At 37.1% G+C, this 17,293-nt stretch overlaps 2 pseudogenes; one reads left to right on the forward strand and one right to left on the reverse strand.

Moving 5' to 3' along the window:
• Positions 1-2,682: 2,682 nt before the first annotated feature.
• LOC124962027 (casein kinase I-like) lies at positions 2,683-3,686 on the reverse strand (annotated as a pseudogene).
• Positions 3,687-3,700: 14 nt separating this feature from the next.
• LOC124961220 (succinate dehydrogenase [ubiquinone] cytochrome b small subunit, mitochondrial-like) lies at positions 3,701-7,132 on the forward strand (annotated as a pseudogene).
• The last annotated feature ends 10,161 nt before the right edge of the window (positions 7,133-17,293 follow it).

A 17,293-nucleotide genomic window follows, 5' to 3' on the forward strand; every position in this document is an offset into this window, starting at 1 on the left:
AATTAGGAATGGTGATCTGTCTAGGGAGATATAAATGAGAATTAATCTGCATATGTAGAGTGGTATCTTTCTGCTTAGCCCCAGTACATGTAAGATGCATGTCATTGTGTGAAAAAAATGGAAGAGTTTTTTTTTTCAACTTTGATTTAATAATGACTCATCCACTTCAAATTAATTCTTACTCTCTAATCAGGTCACTTGTAATTTGGACCATACTAGTATTTAGAGGATCAACTCTTCTTATGATATTTACTCAAGAATTGGTTTCCAGAAGAAAAGCAAATTTACAGTGAAGTAATTTCATAGCCAGATAAACAAGCAACTAACAAAGGAATCCTGTGGTCATGAATAGAAACATAAAAATTGAGTATGAAACCCACCAGGGATTGCACAAAGAGTGCACTGTTGACGCTCTCCAAGAGTTCCTCTAGCCTTTTATTTTAAATAAAATTCAGGCCTGAAATGATGAAATTAGATACTCTGCATTATGTGTGACTGAATCATTCAAAGTAGTAAAAAGGGGTCCAATTTATGCAACAAGAGGTTTTTCCTCCATTAAGAAATGGATATTCTTTGTTTCCATTCTACTGAGAAAGAGCAGTGGTAATAACCAATGCTAATTAACTGTAGTATTGTTAGAGAATTTACCTAGCATTATGTTCAATGTTTACTTTAAAGAAAATTTAAATTTAAATTTTAAATTTAAAGAATTAAATTTAAAAATTAAATTTAAAAATTTAAATTTAAAGAAAAATCCAAAGACTTTTCAGGATCACTCATTTAAAATGAGATAAATATGATAGGACTAGATGGTAGATGCTGTGTATAAGAATTGTTTTACTTTCTAATATCAGTTGAAATAATTCATCAAAACTCTTGTATTTGGCATGGTTATTAAAGGTTCAGCAAATCAGAATATATGAAGCTTCAATACAAACTTCTAACTAATTTTTATTTTGAGATTTATTGACGTGCAGTTGATATATAATAAACTACACCTATTAAAAGTTTTGAAACCATCAAGATGGTTATATATTTTCATTATTTTGATTGCATTAGTTCTAGGAAAATGCAAATCAGAGATAATGGAAATAAGCTTCATCTTCAAAAAGTTTCTAATGCCCCTTATAATCCTTCCCTTTGGCCCCTCAATAACCACTGACCAGCTTTCTGCCACTATACATTAATTTATACATTCTAAAAATTTTTTTCAGACAAATGTACTTTTAATTTATCCTGACATGCTATAAATGAATAAATTACACTAAAGAATTATCATCAGTAAGTTTCCTTTCTCTTGGGTCAGAGAAAAACAGCATGCAAATAAGACTGAAAGTGCACACACACAAGTAACCTATAGAAGCAGGTGGAGGCTAGAGATGTCAACAAGCACTTGAACTTCACATAGTCTGACTCTGTTCCAAGGTTTAGAGTCAAACACTTATAGCCATTTCAAAGTATTTTAAATAAAAACATCTTGTAGTCAAACCCTTTTACACTTTGATTCTGACTCAAAATCAGTCTAGCTGTTAGTGGCAGCAAGAGTTACAATGCCAAGTTCTGGCAGCTGCAGTACTAGGTATTGTGTCTGCAAGTCATTAAAAACACAAAAAGTGAAAGAATGCCTTTCCCTTCAGACCAAAATGGGGGAAAATTAAATTTAAAAATTGAGAATTTATAACACTAAATCTTAATAGACTTGCAAGGGAATATCATGAAACAAATGGCTTAAAGTAGTCTATAAAAAACTTGGGGAGATTTTTATTTCATAGTGAGTCAGCAAGGCATTTTATTGTTTTAAAAAAAAAACTTGTTTCCTTACAGAAACTATTTTTTAGTTTTTAATGAACTTTTAAACATAAAAGCTCCCATTTCAAAATAAAAACAAAATCCCAGATCATATAGATGTTTACAGTGATTACATTTATCTAAGCAACATACATACTTGCTCAGTTGTAAGATGTTAACCAAATTTCTGTGACAAATATGCTTTTTTTTAATACCAAGAACATTATACTTAATGCAGAGTCCTAAGAATAATCTAGTAGTCACTAAGTTTTTCTTAAGTTTACAATTTAGATGCTGTTATTTCTAGCACAGTACACAGGCAGAGTCTTTCATATGCTCAAACACTGGAATCTTTGCTTGCTACCATATCAGCTGGCTTGCAGACAAGAAGCCAATCATTTAAAGAATGTTTTAAGTGAACAACTTGCAAACCTCAGGGGTGGAAAAACTCTAAGAATGCACAATTGTGAGTATTTACAACCATCACAACTCTGGCTGAAGACTGTTCATGCTGTTCTTCTGAAATGAGATCTCAAAGCAGTATAGTTCAAAATGAAAGGTTTTAACAAAAAATTGGCATATGCACAATTTCTCCACCAATTTGAGTGTCAACCATTTAGTTAACTTTTCCACTTGGAAAAAATACAATAGAAAACTGGACACCATGTTTCACTATCTCAGTTAATATTCACAATTACATTGGCTACAACTCATGATACAGCATCAACAATGCTGCCCAGAGCCAGTTTATACTGAAATTAAGTTCTTTACACCAAGTGAATGGTTGTCCATAACCACTGGCTAGTGCACACATGAACTAAAATTTCTAGATTTGGGGAGAAACAAATGCTGCTCCAATTATCTGCTCTGCTTCTTCTATTCTTCAATTCATGCTTAGAAACCTTTCATGTTACTCTTGGTTTTGTCAATTTGCTTTCCTGTGGGGGTTTGGGCCTGCTGACACTGCTTACTGGAAGAGGCTCCTGCTGTGCTGCTCTTTGCTTTAACATTGTCCAATCAAATGTGTAGTCATATTGACGGTTCAAGGTCCTGAAAAGGATGCAGAATAGCTGCCTCAGATACATGTAATCCAGGGCTTCCTCAAAGTGCAGCCCAGGACAATAGTTTAAGTACATAGCAAATTCTGCAGGAAACCCCTTACATAAAATGTCAACAGGAGTGGATGTCTTCTTTTCACTAATCTTTTCATATTTTGTTTCTTTGTTGCAGCCTTCAGTCCTTGCCACGGCAGGCTGGTTCTATTAAAATACATCAAAACATATCCTGATTCCATGATGATTCCATGTCATCTCGGTGACTTTGCTTAATACCAAGATGTGCACTGATGCTAGCATACCAGGTAGTGCCAGTGAGGTTCTTATCTTCTCTGTATGGTATGTGTTGACTTGTCCTGTTGTCTCTGTACTTTTTGGCCAAACCAAAATCAATAAGGACTAACATTACAGTGCCGCCCAATACCCATTAGGAAGTTATCTGGCTTCATGTCTCTGTGTATAAAATTATTTGTGTGCACATACTCAATTTTACTGATCATCTGGTCAGCTAAAATAAGGACAGCTTTCACTGTGAACCTTCTTGAACAGAAGTTGAAGAGGTCTTCTAGGCTGGGTCCCAGGAGATCCATGAGCACATTGTAGTCTTTTTCCTGACATACCAATGTTCGTGGGGGATGCCAACCCCACCTTGGAGAATCTTGTAGAGTTTGCTCTCGTACAGCAACTGGGGGTGATTGGCCTTCTGAGATTTGAGCTTCACCGACACTTCCTCGCCTTTGGCAATGTTAATCGCCAGGTAAATGTCCCTGAAGGAGCAAGACCCGATCTTCCCTATTTCCCTCCTGCAATGAATTCGGCCTTGGAGCCGCTGCTGTTCGCCATCCTGAGGGACGAAGATGGAGGTTGCGGTCAGGTCCCGACGCCTCTCAGGGGAGGACGGAGGCCTCCGGGGCTCTTCCACCTGGCAAGGCTGCGGAGGAGGGCGGCAGGATGGGGACAGCGGAGGCCTTTCCCGGCGCAGAGGGCCCAGAACCGGCCAAGGGAAACCCGATCACCGCCACTGGGTCAGGTTTCTTTTAGCCAGGCCGCAATTCGTGAGTGGTTTTCAGGGTTACTGAGGCCAGGCTTCCTGTTTCTGGGAGGCCGTCTCCGCCTGGCTTTCATGGCAAGGTCGTGGGCTGGAAAAGGGGCGGGGAGGTAGGAGGGCGACACCGCTGCCACCACTGCCGCAGGCTCAGGCCCTGGCACTCCTGTCACTTCGTTGCCGCCGCCATCTTGTTACTCCCTCTAAAATTTTATTTAAAGGAAATTGCACAGTATGTACTCTTTTATGGTGTGATTTGTTTCATTTGGCTCAGGTGTTCTGAGATTTATTGGTGCGACTGTAGGTAGGAGTCATTCATTTGGATAAAGCACAGTTTATCCATTCACATATTGATTGATATCTAGACTATTTCTAGTTATGGATTATTTTGAATAAATCCACTATGAATAATTGTATATTCATCTTTATATGAACATCGACTGTTTTTTCCCTTGTCTAACAGGAGTATAATGGCTGGGTCATATGGTAGAATTGAGTGGAACTTTCAAGGGACTCCTGACCTGATTCTCAGAGTTTCCCATTTTTCATTCCTGTCAGCAGTGTGTCAGGGTTCCAGTTCTTCCACCACCAAGCCAATGCATATTACTATCAGTCTTCTTAATTTTAGCTATTCTGAAGTGGATAATTGCATCTCAGTGTGGACTGCAGTTCCCTCGCATGGATTATGTTGAATACATTTTCATGTGCTTATATGCCTAACAAATGTCTACTTTGAAATATCTGTTCAAGCTTTTCACCCAATTTTACAGAAGTTTTTTTTTTTTTAATTATTGAGTATTGACATTTAAAATAATATATTCTCTATGGAAATCCTTTATCCAATATGTGAGAGGCAAATATTTTCTCCCAGTCTTCAACTTTGTTTCCCTAGAACTTCGTGTAGAGTCTGGGATTTAGAAGTTGAGTGACTGTTTAAATGTTTGCATTCATATTTTGTAATTAGAAAGTCATGATTATTATACTTGATTTTGATTTTTTTTAACTTATGTTAACAATAGTTTTTAGTGATTTGAAACCATTTGGTGGATTTTGTTAGATAATGTAAACAATGACTGTTTAAAGGCAGAGGCTTTAGTCACTATGAATTTTTATTTCTCTTTCAACAGCAGGACAATTTATGGACTTCCTCTGTTTGGATTATTAGTATTTACATTTTATGTGAAATAAAACTGTGTTTCACCTAAAATTTACTTGTGTCTATTATAACATTGAAGTCAGTGTCATTTTAGATTTTTATTAAAGTAGTCAAATTTTGGCTAGACCTTCAATATTTAAGACTATACTTTCTTCTATTTTGTGAATAAGCTACTGTGCTCATATATATTTTAAAAATCTTCTTTGGACATATGAAGATTGTTGCAAATGACATTACTATTTATGTGGTTAATTTCACAGGACATAGGAGTCTTTATTACCATCATTAATTGATACAAAACTCAGACTGTTTTCCGAGTGGAAGCTGAGACTTAGAATTAAAAAATATATGGGCAGAAAGAGATCATTTGATCTAAATTGTTCACTGTATTGCTAAGAAGTGTATTAATGTCTTATCAAGTATTTAGGATGAAGACTAGACTTCAGATTTACTGGATCTCCATTTCAGTGATCATGACACTAATATCTTTGGTCCATATTACCCACATAATTAAACACAATTGCATATTGAAAATTGTTACAATATTATCTTGAATACTTTGATCTTCAAATGCATTATGTAACCCTTCAAACATTAATAATTCCAGTGATTCATTGAATGAATCATTTATTTTTAGTAAGGTCACCAGTTAGTAATCTAATATTTTGACTATTCCAAATGCTTCCCTGACAATCAGAAAAAATATGTGCCACAGAGAATAACTGGTTTATCCCAAAAGATAATTTAAGAACCATGAATCAGGTGAAATTATATATTTTTTTCATATTTTTTTCAAGTATATTTTATAGGACTTTTTTTATTTTTCTGGTACAGAAAAATATTAAGACATAACTTTATGACAGAGACATCTAAAGATCCAAGTGCTTTTTGGAGTATGTTTGGTTGTTGCAGGATGGCTCATTTGACTAATTATAATGTGCAATACTGATACTAATGATACATATACCATGCTGAATGATTAAACTGAACATTTATCTTAATGATATTATGTAGAAAACTACAGGGACACTTTTTATATGTGGATATTATAGGTTATATCAACATTTATCCTTTTCCAAGAGATGTTCTCTTAGGTAGTTCTCTTTTCAGATGCTTTAGTCTTGGAAGTGTGGATCTGAGGGTATGACTGTGGCTGTACATGTGTGATTCCACATGCTGACATTTCAGGATGTATTCAGATGCATCAAGCAGGTAATCTACTCATTTCCAAGCACTACCACCAGAAGCCTGTAACTACTAGCAGTAGTTCTATTAGTCGTAGAACTCAGAGTTTGGTCTACATTCTTGTACCTATTGTATTTAATAGACTTTAATATTATAAAATGTACTCCTTATTAAAAAATATTTTTTAGCTCTGGGCAGACACCTATATTTTTATTTATTTATTTCTGTGTGGTGCTGAGGATCAAACCCAGTGTCTCACACATACTAGGAAAGTGCTCTACTTCTGAGTCATAACTCCAACCCCATAAAATGCACTCTTTAAAATTAACTTTTACCCCTTGGACAACTCATTACTCTATCTATGTTGGTGATAACTAATGTGTTCAGTAAGTTTCATATTTAAAAGGTATTTAGTGGTCAAAAGTCAGATGGGGTTCTCTTGATGCTGGGTGTCCTCTGTAGTGCTCATGGAGGGTGAGCTGTGTTTCTCCAAATCCCAGTGATCAGAACTTTTCTTGTCTCAGCATTTCTCCAGGACCAATCCACCCCAGGATGGAGTGGAACACAGCACATTCACCTGTCACCAAACCACCATTCTGTTTCCAAGGCTACATCTCTTCACCGGACTATTGAGAGGGTTGTCAGTGTTTTGCTCCTGGGCCTGCTTCCAGCTGCATATTTTAATCCTTGCTCTACAAAGGACTACTCCTTGACTGAAGTGTTCACTTTCCATAGTCACTGGGGCCTTGGACAAGTTGTTACTATGTTCATGGGGATGAATTGCAGAAAGATGCCAAGGCAGGCCTTTTGGGACTCTCAGCTTTAGCCTTTGCTGGGCTTTGTTATTTCAGCTATCATGATGTGGGCATCTGCAAAGCTGCTGCCATGCTGTGGAAGCTTTGACCTTTTTGACTTAATATCTAAAGAATTGATTACATGCCTATTTGCCTCTGCTCTGTCATGACATTCAACTCACAATAAGGAGAAAATAACAGGTAAGTTCATTGGTGGACAGACCTCCTAATCATATGGTTATTTAATAATTAAATCCTTGAGGAAAAGGTTTGAAAGGAAATCTATCCAAGAACTTTTGAGACCCAATTCTGCATTCTAGTGAGTTAATGGGTTGTCTTCAAGCTCATGAGACTCACAGTAAAACTAAACTTTACATAAGAGCTTTTGCCTTTTGTCAGTCTCTTAAAGAGAATTCAGCTTTATTATTATCAATATATGATCATATTTCTGCATTTGTTTGGAAATAATGCACAAAGGGAAAGACTGTTAATTCATGAGTAAAGACTTTGCAAAAAGTTAGAGTGTTTAATCTTGGAAATTTCCCTGTCTGTTCAGTTGATACCAGGTCTAGGCAAACTTTAAAATTAGGAGATGCTAAAGTCTCAGATTATAGATTTCTAAATCCTAGGAAGAAAGATTGGAGAGCTTCTGAATTTAGAGATTCTGCAGTTAGAGATGTCTTCCTGGTAGACATATCACAATATTACAAATTCTAAACAGGTTTAATCCTCAAATGTGTTTTACTTGTTCTAAAATAATCTGTCCATAAATATAAAATTAAAAATAATAAATTATTTTCCCACTGTGGGAATTGGTAATAAGAAAAAGTATTCCATGAAAAGAAAAATTTAAAAAAAAAGTTATATATTAAGAAATGTATACTCTTTTAAAAAAAAAGGTATTTAGCATTTCTCAGAACATTTTTCTATTTCTTTTCCCAGAATATTCCCTATCTCTTTGCCACCAGTATGAGACTTCCATGAAAAATCGATTCAGTGACATGCTGTAGAACAGATCCTATGGGGAGTACCTAAGGGAATCCTGTCAACAAGGAAGAACGTTTGGGCCATGCCAAATTGTAGAGACTGTTAAACAAAAATGAGAGGGAAGGGACATTTTTCACAACTCTTTTGAAGGCTATCTCAAATTATGACTTCTAAGGAAGTCTCAACTAATATAGTAAGCATGCTATTGACCTTATGAAAGGAAATTTTCTAACAATAATATTCTTTGTTACATCTGCTCTCACCTTTGTGTCACATTGTTATTTTTACTTAAATGAGTATTTGGTATTTAATAAAAAAAAGATTTCCTAGGAAACTATTTAATGACGCTTTGAGTTGTCTTTATTGATGACTCACCACATATTATATCAGAGTCATAGAATGTGGCATTTTAAATTATTTAATGTTAAAATTAGCCAAAGAACACTCTCAACGAAGAATTTCAACCAGGTGTACCCTAGTGTTTCCAGTGCTGAGAACTTACTTGCTTCAATCTATCCTACCTCTGAATATGATGTCAGAAACTATTTCCTTAAACATAATTAAAATCTCTCTCTCTCCCTCTCTCCTTTTTTTTTTCCCTTTTTCCATTAAAGGGTTGAGTTTCTTGGAATGGATTTAATATCAGTGGTAGTCATTGATAAGTGTTACAAACCCCATGTTTTTCCAAATTCTTAATCCTTTGGTACCACCACAAGAATTAGAACTTAAAATCTTCCTACATGATCTCTTTTTCTGAAGAGAATAATTATGTATGAAGTAGGCCTGGGAAGGAAACTTGGGCCTTCAAAGAAAGAACCTTTTCAACTAGACCTCTCAACTCTGTAGAACATTCTGACTCAATCTGGAATAATTTCCACTATGTTCCGATAATATTCTTCAATAATAAGGGGAGAGAGGATTTTCTCAGATTTTTCAGTGAAAGAGATGCACAATTTAGACCAATCTTGTTTTCAATCATAAATGGGTTATGCATAAATGGGATATGCCTTTAAATCCCAAATGGTACATCAGTTTTCAGCAATCCTGGGGGAAAGTATTTCTGAAGTTATGTTGTAAATAAAGCAGGGCCATATTTAATAAAGTCAAGTTCAACCCACTTTTCCTTAAATTGTATACATAAATTATGAAGATGTAAATTTTATGTCCTTTCATATAATATTTTTCTTCCAAGTGTGTGTAGTTTGCTAGAATTTGCATTGAAAAGTTTTGGATGAAATTTTCTGGCATGAATTCTGTGTGCACAACACTCATAGATTTTTTTCCTATAAACTGCATACTAAAACTTGTTTCACAGTTTAACATTTCTCAAAGGCTATCTTGAGCTGAATTTGAAATAGAGACACAGCTTATTATCTCACCTCTTCATCAAACTCTGGTTCAAAGTGATGAGCTGATGGAGAACCTCCCCTAGGGAAGAAGAGAGGAAAGAGACAGAAGCAAGTAAAAGAGATTGTGGGCCAGAAAACAAGTTCAATTTCTTAAATCCCTTATTTTTAAACTGTTAGATTTGTATGAGTTCCAAAGATGTAAATTTAATATTTTGACCCCCCAAGTTGCAATAGAATATTATGTGATATATTAACTGAAATTATGTATGAATTATGTATTTATACAGAGAAATTAAAACATTAACACACATATACATATATGTAATGTTGGGGTCCAATATCTACCGATCCCCATAAAGTCAAAGTGCACACACGACAAAAATCACACAACGAGGTTTTATTTAAAGAAACTCGAGCCTGGACCACGGATCAGCCCCTCAGACCACTACAAGGGCTGAGTGGGGAGTGGTCTAGAGGGGCGAGAAAGCACTCTATTTTAGAGGTTTTCAAGCATTCACAAAGACCTGTACATAATTGGTTAACATTTGAACAGCTAAACATTTGTCCTCTTTTGGTTGGGTCCGGCTAATTTATTTGAATCTCATTGGGTACCGCCAAAACTGAACGGTTCTGGAGGAAGAATGGAAGAGGGAAGGGGTGAACTATGCAGGAAATGAGTCAGGGCTAGGCCCCCCTGTCCTTGATAGGCAAGGTTTCTGGGCAGCTGCACATTCCTTGGACAGAAATCTCTTAACAGCTTGATAAGCTGGGGGTGCCCAGTACATCCTGTTTGTCCTGTATTGGCTCTTGAGGGTGCTCTCACAACCGCCTGCATCCTGATGATTAAGGTAGTTTCTCATTCCTTAGTGTTTGCGCACCCTTTCCTGTGGGGGGGCAGTTTACAGGCCAGTTCACAAAATGGCTTGTTTACATAAGATTACTGCACAGATGTCATCCTGTTCTCAACAGTACTTATGGTGGTATCCAAATATTTTTACAATCTATGTTGAAAAGAAGGAGAGAGGAGCAGAACCAGGCCCAGTCCAGCACTGCTGTGTGAGACTTCTGTGCCTGGGAGTCCTGGCCCAGAGAACCAGGCCCAGCCTAACCAGGCCCCTGCACATGATTTAGTGTCCTTGCTGCAATTGACCATCTGTCAACACATGGAGGTACCTCTGCCCTCTAGCAGGGATTATACCCCACCTGAAGGCCACCATCCCTAGAGGGGCAGCACCCTTCATGCATTACTGCATTATCAAGTTCGACCCAGACATTAGGCTACTGAAAACTAGGAGGTTTAAACAGTAAGGTAGAGTTTTATTGTAGATTTTTTTATTAGTAGTAATATGATTATTAAAATTATGCTATTATTCCTACTTTTTATCTTTTATTAATATTTTTCTCATCCTATTTTCCTTATATCTGTCTGTCTCCCTGGAGACTCTTTCTCCCTTTTCACATGCTAACAACCAATTTCTTTTAATTCCAATTTCAGTACTCCTATGACATAGTACTTCTATAGACACACTTCTTATTTCATTAATATTATATCCTACATCATTCCCCATCCTCTTTGTTCACCATTAGAAATTGTGGTCCTTATTCCAAACCTATTGGCTAAGCTATAGATAATAATCAAACTCATAATCTCTGTTATTTAAGACAGTATGGTTAATATCTTAAAAGGGACTATTTGAGTTAAGGATGCATACCGTTTGTATGGTGTGCTGCTAATATTGATATCTCACTTCAAGGCGAGGTATTGGAAACTTGTAGGGACATTATAAGCGTATGGAGGAAAACTGCAATAACTCAGGTTTGTACTTCTAGAGGGGAAGATATAGGAACACTATGAGAAAACAAGAGAAGAATATATCCCAAACAAAGCTAGATGCTACATCAATAAAATACGATGACAGCATGGCAGAAGAAATGTCTGAAAGGGAGTTCAGAATATACATATTTAAAATGATCACAGAAGCAATCTATGAGATAACAAAACAAATGCAGGCATTGAATGATCACATGAATCAACAGTTAAAAGAGCAAATGCAGGAAGCAAAAGAACATTTCCATAAAGAGATAGACATTCTGAAAATAAAACAAACAGAAATCCTTGAAGTGAAGGAAACACTAAATCAACTTAAAATCTACAGATAGAGCATAACATATAGGCTAGATTACCTGGAAGACAGACCTCAGACATTGAAGACATAATATTTAATCTTTAAAACAAAGTTAACCAAACAGAAAGGATGGTAAGAAATCATGAATTAAACTTCCAAGAATTATGGGATATCATGAAAACACCAAATTTAAGAATTATTGTGATTGAGGAAGGCACAGAGATACAAACCAAAGGAATGAGCAATCTAGTCAATAAAATAATATCAGAAAGTTTCCCAGACCTGAAGAATGAAATGGAAAATCAAATACAAGTGGCTTACAGGACATCAAATGTACAAAATTACAACAGATTCACACCAAGTCACATTATAATGGAAATACCTAACATACAAAATAAAGATAGAATTTTAAAGCCTATGAGAGAAAAAGTAACCCGAGTAAGCCAAAAAATAAACCAAAAATAAGTCAAAAGGACTGGGAATACAAATCATATCTCAATAAAATCAAATTACATTCAGGGGGAAACCAACACAGATATCAGATTTCTGAACCCACAACATAAAAGCTAAAAGGGCCTGGAATGGCATTTTTCAAGTTCTGAAAGAAAATGGATGCCAACCAAGAATCTTATACCCAGCAAAACTTACCTTCATACTAAACAATGAAATAAAATTCTTCCATGATAAACAAAAGCTAAAAGAATTTACATAGAAAACCAGCACTACAGTACATTCTCAGCAGAATATACCATGAGGAAGAAATGAAAAACAATAATGTAAGTCAGCATAGGGAGGAACTACCCTAAAGGAATAGCCAAATAAAGGAGAAACCAAGTCAAGTTAAAATCCAAAAATAAGCCAAAATGACTGGTAATATAAATCATATCTCAATAATGACCTGAATGTTAATGACCTGAACTCATCAATTTAAAGACATAGACTGGCAGATTGGATTAAAAAGAAAGACCTAACAATATGCTGCCTTCAAGAGACTCATCTCATAGACAAAATACCCACAGACTAAAGGTGAAAAGATGGGAAAAACATATCATGCACATGGACTCAGTAAAAAAGCAGGGATAACCATCCTTATATCAGATAAAGCAGACTTAAAGCCAAAGCTAGTTAGAAGGAATAAAGAAGGATATTTCATACTGCTTAAGGGAAGAATAAATCAACAAGACATAACAATCATAAATATTTATGCTCCCCAAAATGGCTCAGTCATGTACGTCAAACTAATCCTTCTCAAATCCAGGAACCAAATAAACCACAACACAATAATACTAGGAGACTTTAACACAACTCTCTCACCACTGAACAGATCTTCCAAACAAAAATTGAACAAAGAAACCATAGATCTCAATAACACAATTGATAATTTAGACTTAACAGACATATATAGAATATTCCATCCCTCATGAGCAAATACACTTTCTTCTCAGCAGCACATGGATTCTTCTCTAAAATAGACCATATGTTTTGCCACAAACCTACTCTTACCAAATACAAAATGATAGAGATGCTACCTTGTATTCTATCAGATCATAATGGAATGTAATTAGAAATCAATGACAAAATAAAAAACAGAAACTACTCCAACATATGGAGATTAAATAGTACACTATTGAATGATGCATGGATAACAGAAGACATCAGGGGGAAAATAAAAAAGAAATTCTAAGAGGTAAATGAGAACAAAGATACAACATATCAAAATCTCTGGGACACTATGAAAGCAGTACTTAAAGGAAAATTCATTGCATGAAGTGCATTCAATAAAAGAAGAAAAAGTCAACAAATAAATGACCTAACATTACAGCTCAAATCCCTAGAAAAAGAACAACAGATCAACACCAAAAGTAGTAGAATATGATCGCCCACCGCCCGCGGGGACAATCACAACGCGTACACTCTTCTTGAGCACAGGAACCAAAAAAGCCTGCTTTATTCCACAAGTCCCCGACTTATATTGAGAACATCAGCCTATCAGAGAGTAGACTACCAGGAAAGTCAGCCTATCAAGGAACAGTCTCCAGGCAGATACCAGGATCGCCTCATATACAGCAGCCAATCAGAGTTACTTCCTGAAACTTGTTTATGAGTATGGCTTATTCTGGCAAGCTGCCAGGTGCCATCTTAGAGATCAGGCCAGGGTGCGGCTCTGGGGCCCTCAGAGCCCGCCCCTGACATCTCCCCCTTATTCTTTAAATAAAGAAAAGATGACTTGGGACCATGCCTGTCTTAGGTTGTCCATGGCAAATTACATCCTTACCCGTCATTGGAATTCTGACCTCCAGGCGTCAGAACCCTGTCTTAGGTTGGTATGCATTTCCACGGATCTTACCCATCTTTGACTACTGGTCCAGCATGCTTAGCCATACTTGGGGTATGTGCCTGTCTCAATGGCTGTCAAAGCCTGTACTATAGCCCGTCGATGACATTGGGCATCTTGGTGAGCTCTGATTTGGCTGCGTATAACATAGGCTGTCCCTAAGCAGATCATAATCAGAACAGCTACTGTTCCAGCCCACTGTTTTGTCAATCCCAGGGCTTTAGATAACAAAGAGAACATCTCAGATACCAATGCAACTTGAACCCTGGTGGCATTGACTCTGAGTATTTCAGCTCGTAGCTGACTGGTTAAATTATCAAACGTAGATGACCAATTGCCAGTAAGGTAGACAGAGAGATTTTTAGATAACATAGCTGCAGAGCTAAGGTTATTATAAGCAATAGGGGTGACACACACTGCTCTTAAAGGATAAACACATCCCAGTCCCAAAAGTTCTTGCAAGATATCCACTTGTTCTTGTAGTAAGTCCACTCTTTGATTTACAAGGAGTATGCCTGCTGTTAGATGTTGGTTTAGGGTCTCTTTAGTCTCTAAGGCTGCAGCTGTATTTTCGGTCAAGGGATTGTTGTTGCTGTCGGTATGGTTGTGTCAATGCTGCTGCTGCAGAGGCTGCAATGGCAGTGATCACAGTTGCTGTGATGCCAAAATCTCTTCTGTTTCTTGATAATAGCACTGGCAGTTCTGTATCTGTAACAAAGACTGGGACTGGTACGAAGGTAGGAATACGCATTAAGACTGGCAGCGGGAACCTAGAAGCATTCCAACATTGAGAGAGATAGCATAAATCTGAAGTACAATTGAGAGAAGCAGTTGTTTCGTTAGTTCAGAAACATAAAAGGGGGAAACACACAAACTGGGGTAGGTGGAAAGGTACATAATTGAACTGTTCCTCCTAATAGACTGAAAAGAGCTTGTAAGTTAGTTCAAGGGGGGAAAGGCTACGAGCATCATGGTCATCAGGAGTATGTTCAGCATCTTCATTTTGTTGGTCTGAGTTACTTGTTGGTAGCATTGGCTCTGGTCGAGTTAGTCGCTCAGGAACCCAGATAGGCGATGTTTTATCCTGTGGAAACACAAACCAAGCTGCGGCTCCAGTAAAGCACCAGGTCCGGGCCGTTCCATTGTCTTGTAAGAACATCCTTTCATTTTACCGTCGCTCTATCATGTTGTTTATGATTGCCATGTCTCTCAGCAGCACAGCAACCCTCATTATCCAGAGTTAAACATTTTTTAAAATAAAGAGGCAAAGAGAAAGTTTATCTTTAGGGGACCTGAAGGTCTCCCCTATTCCCCCCTTTTGTTTATAAAGAGTATTATTGAGGGTGAGATGTGCACATTCAACAATATCTTGTCCTTGTGGGTTATAAGGTATACCTGTGGTTAGAGTTATTTCAAATTTAGTGAGAAATTGGTTCAGGAATGTGAGTAACTGTCGCTGCCCATGGCAATTTGTCACCACCTGCAGCAACACTTTGTGCTGGTATAGAGGATAGAGGAACTGAGGTTTGCTTGCTTTAAGAGAAGAGAGAGAGAGACTTTGCATAAGAGAGAAAGACTTTGCTTAAGAGAGTGAGAGACTACACTTTCAGAAATCTTATCTTATGATCACATTATAAGCCTGTTGACTGGCTTTGAGGCATTTGTAGATGCAGAATAGAATTAATACAAGCACACCCAAGCCTATTAGTGTAAAGCCTAAAAATCCCCAAAATTTGGTGCCAAATTATGCTGAAAAATCTATTTCACCCTCTCTACATTTTTCACTATTAACTCCATTAACTTTCTAATCAGTGCACTTCCCTTTACTTATAAACCCTCCTTAAAGGTGAGGTACCAACATGAAGAATTAAAAAGTTACACAGGATGAAAATAAGCAGCTTGCTTTACTGAGAAAAGATGGAAATCATCTATGTGGCTAAATCAGCTTATGAGGGGCTATGGGTCCAACCAATTCCAATTTGGGAATTGCCCGAGTGATGCAATCAATATCAGCAAAAAGATCTGTTACTCCTTAAACTCTACAAGGACTATGACAGCTGCTTCCATTTTGTGAGCCTTGAGTTGAAGAGTTCTGTGCCCTGTTTCTTAAATGATTTGGTAACATCTTTCCCTCAACAGTAACCAATTTGCACTCGTTAGCCCAATGTTTTTCTTTTCTGCGCCTTGGGCAAAGACCTGAGGCATGAAGTGTAACAGATTTTACTATAGTTATCTCTTATCTTTTGTTAGGGCATTATCTCTTTGCTGCTGATTTTGTGCATCTATTGAAGCTTATTGGCCTTCTCCTATTAACATCTCAACATTTCTATCAGGAAACCTTGCTACTATGTTTCTGCAAGCAGTTTCAACAGCTATTTCTTTGCCACTGAGCTCTCCAATTAGACATTGTCCTCCAGATAACACTGCTCTGCATACCTGTTTCCAATCAGTCTTAACTGCCTCTTTAAAGTTTTTCTAATGGTTGATGGTATCTCTATTTTGGTCCTCAAATATGGGCAGGTTCTACAAATTTTGAAGCTCTTTATGTTAGGTTTAGCTTTCTACTACCTTTTCCCCTAGTTCTTAAGTTTTCACTACCACTTGGTTATTTCTTTGGGGGTTCTTTGTATTAGATTTAGCTCTCCTTTTCCCCTTGTTCTTAAATTTTCTGAATAATTGTTTTCTAGGTTACTACCACTCAATCCTTCCTCACTTTGTTCTCTTTAAGAGTTCTTTTCTGTTGCTATTAGATCCTGTTTATGAAGATCCTCTCTAAGATGTTCCCGCTGTGGAATATTTAATAATCCTTCATCTAAAAACCAAGGAGCTACCTTCTCTATTGTATCTAAGAATGTTCTAGCAGTTTTGGTTTTTAAAGGTGTACCATTGGCCTTAAGCAATTCCCGTAAGGGTTGTTGCATACGAACTTTTGGTATTTCAGACCCCATCTTGTACAATGTAAGTCGCGTTCCGCGTGCTTATCTAGTCCTTGTACCACCTTTCGCTTAGTTCACTGTTTTTGGACCGCTTTCCACTTAGTCCGGATAGTCGCATACCACGAATGTCAAGGCTGCCTTTCACTTGTTTATTTTTGACCTTTTTATAACCAGTTTAACTTGTTAAATTTTTAGAATATCTTACCTTGTTTTCTTACTTATCCTTGTAAAGTTTTCACTCCCGTGTTTCGGCACCACTTATGATCGCCCACCACCCGTGGGGACAATCACAACGCGTACACTCTTCTTGAGCACAGGAACCAAAAAAGCCTGCTTTATTCCACAAGTCCCCGACTTATATTGAGACCATCAGCCTATCAGAGAGTAGACTACCAGGAAAGTCAGCCTATCAAGGAACAGTCTCCAGGCAGATACCAGGATCGCCTCATATACAGCAGCCAATCAGAGTTACTTCCTGAAACTTGTTTATGAGTACGGCTTATTCTGGCAAGCTGCCAGGCGCCATCTTAGAGATCA

The sequence above is a fragment of the Sciurus carolinensis genome, chromosome 12, assembly GCF_902686445.1.
Source record: "Sciurus carolinensis chromosome 12, mSciCar1.2, whole genome shotgun sequence".
In the NCBI taxonomy this organism is placed as follows: domain Eukaryota; kingdom Metazoa; phylum Chordata; class Mammalia; order Rodentia; family Sciuridae; genus Sciurus; species Sciurus carolinensis.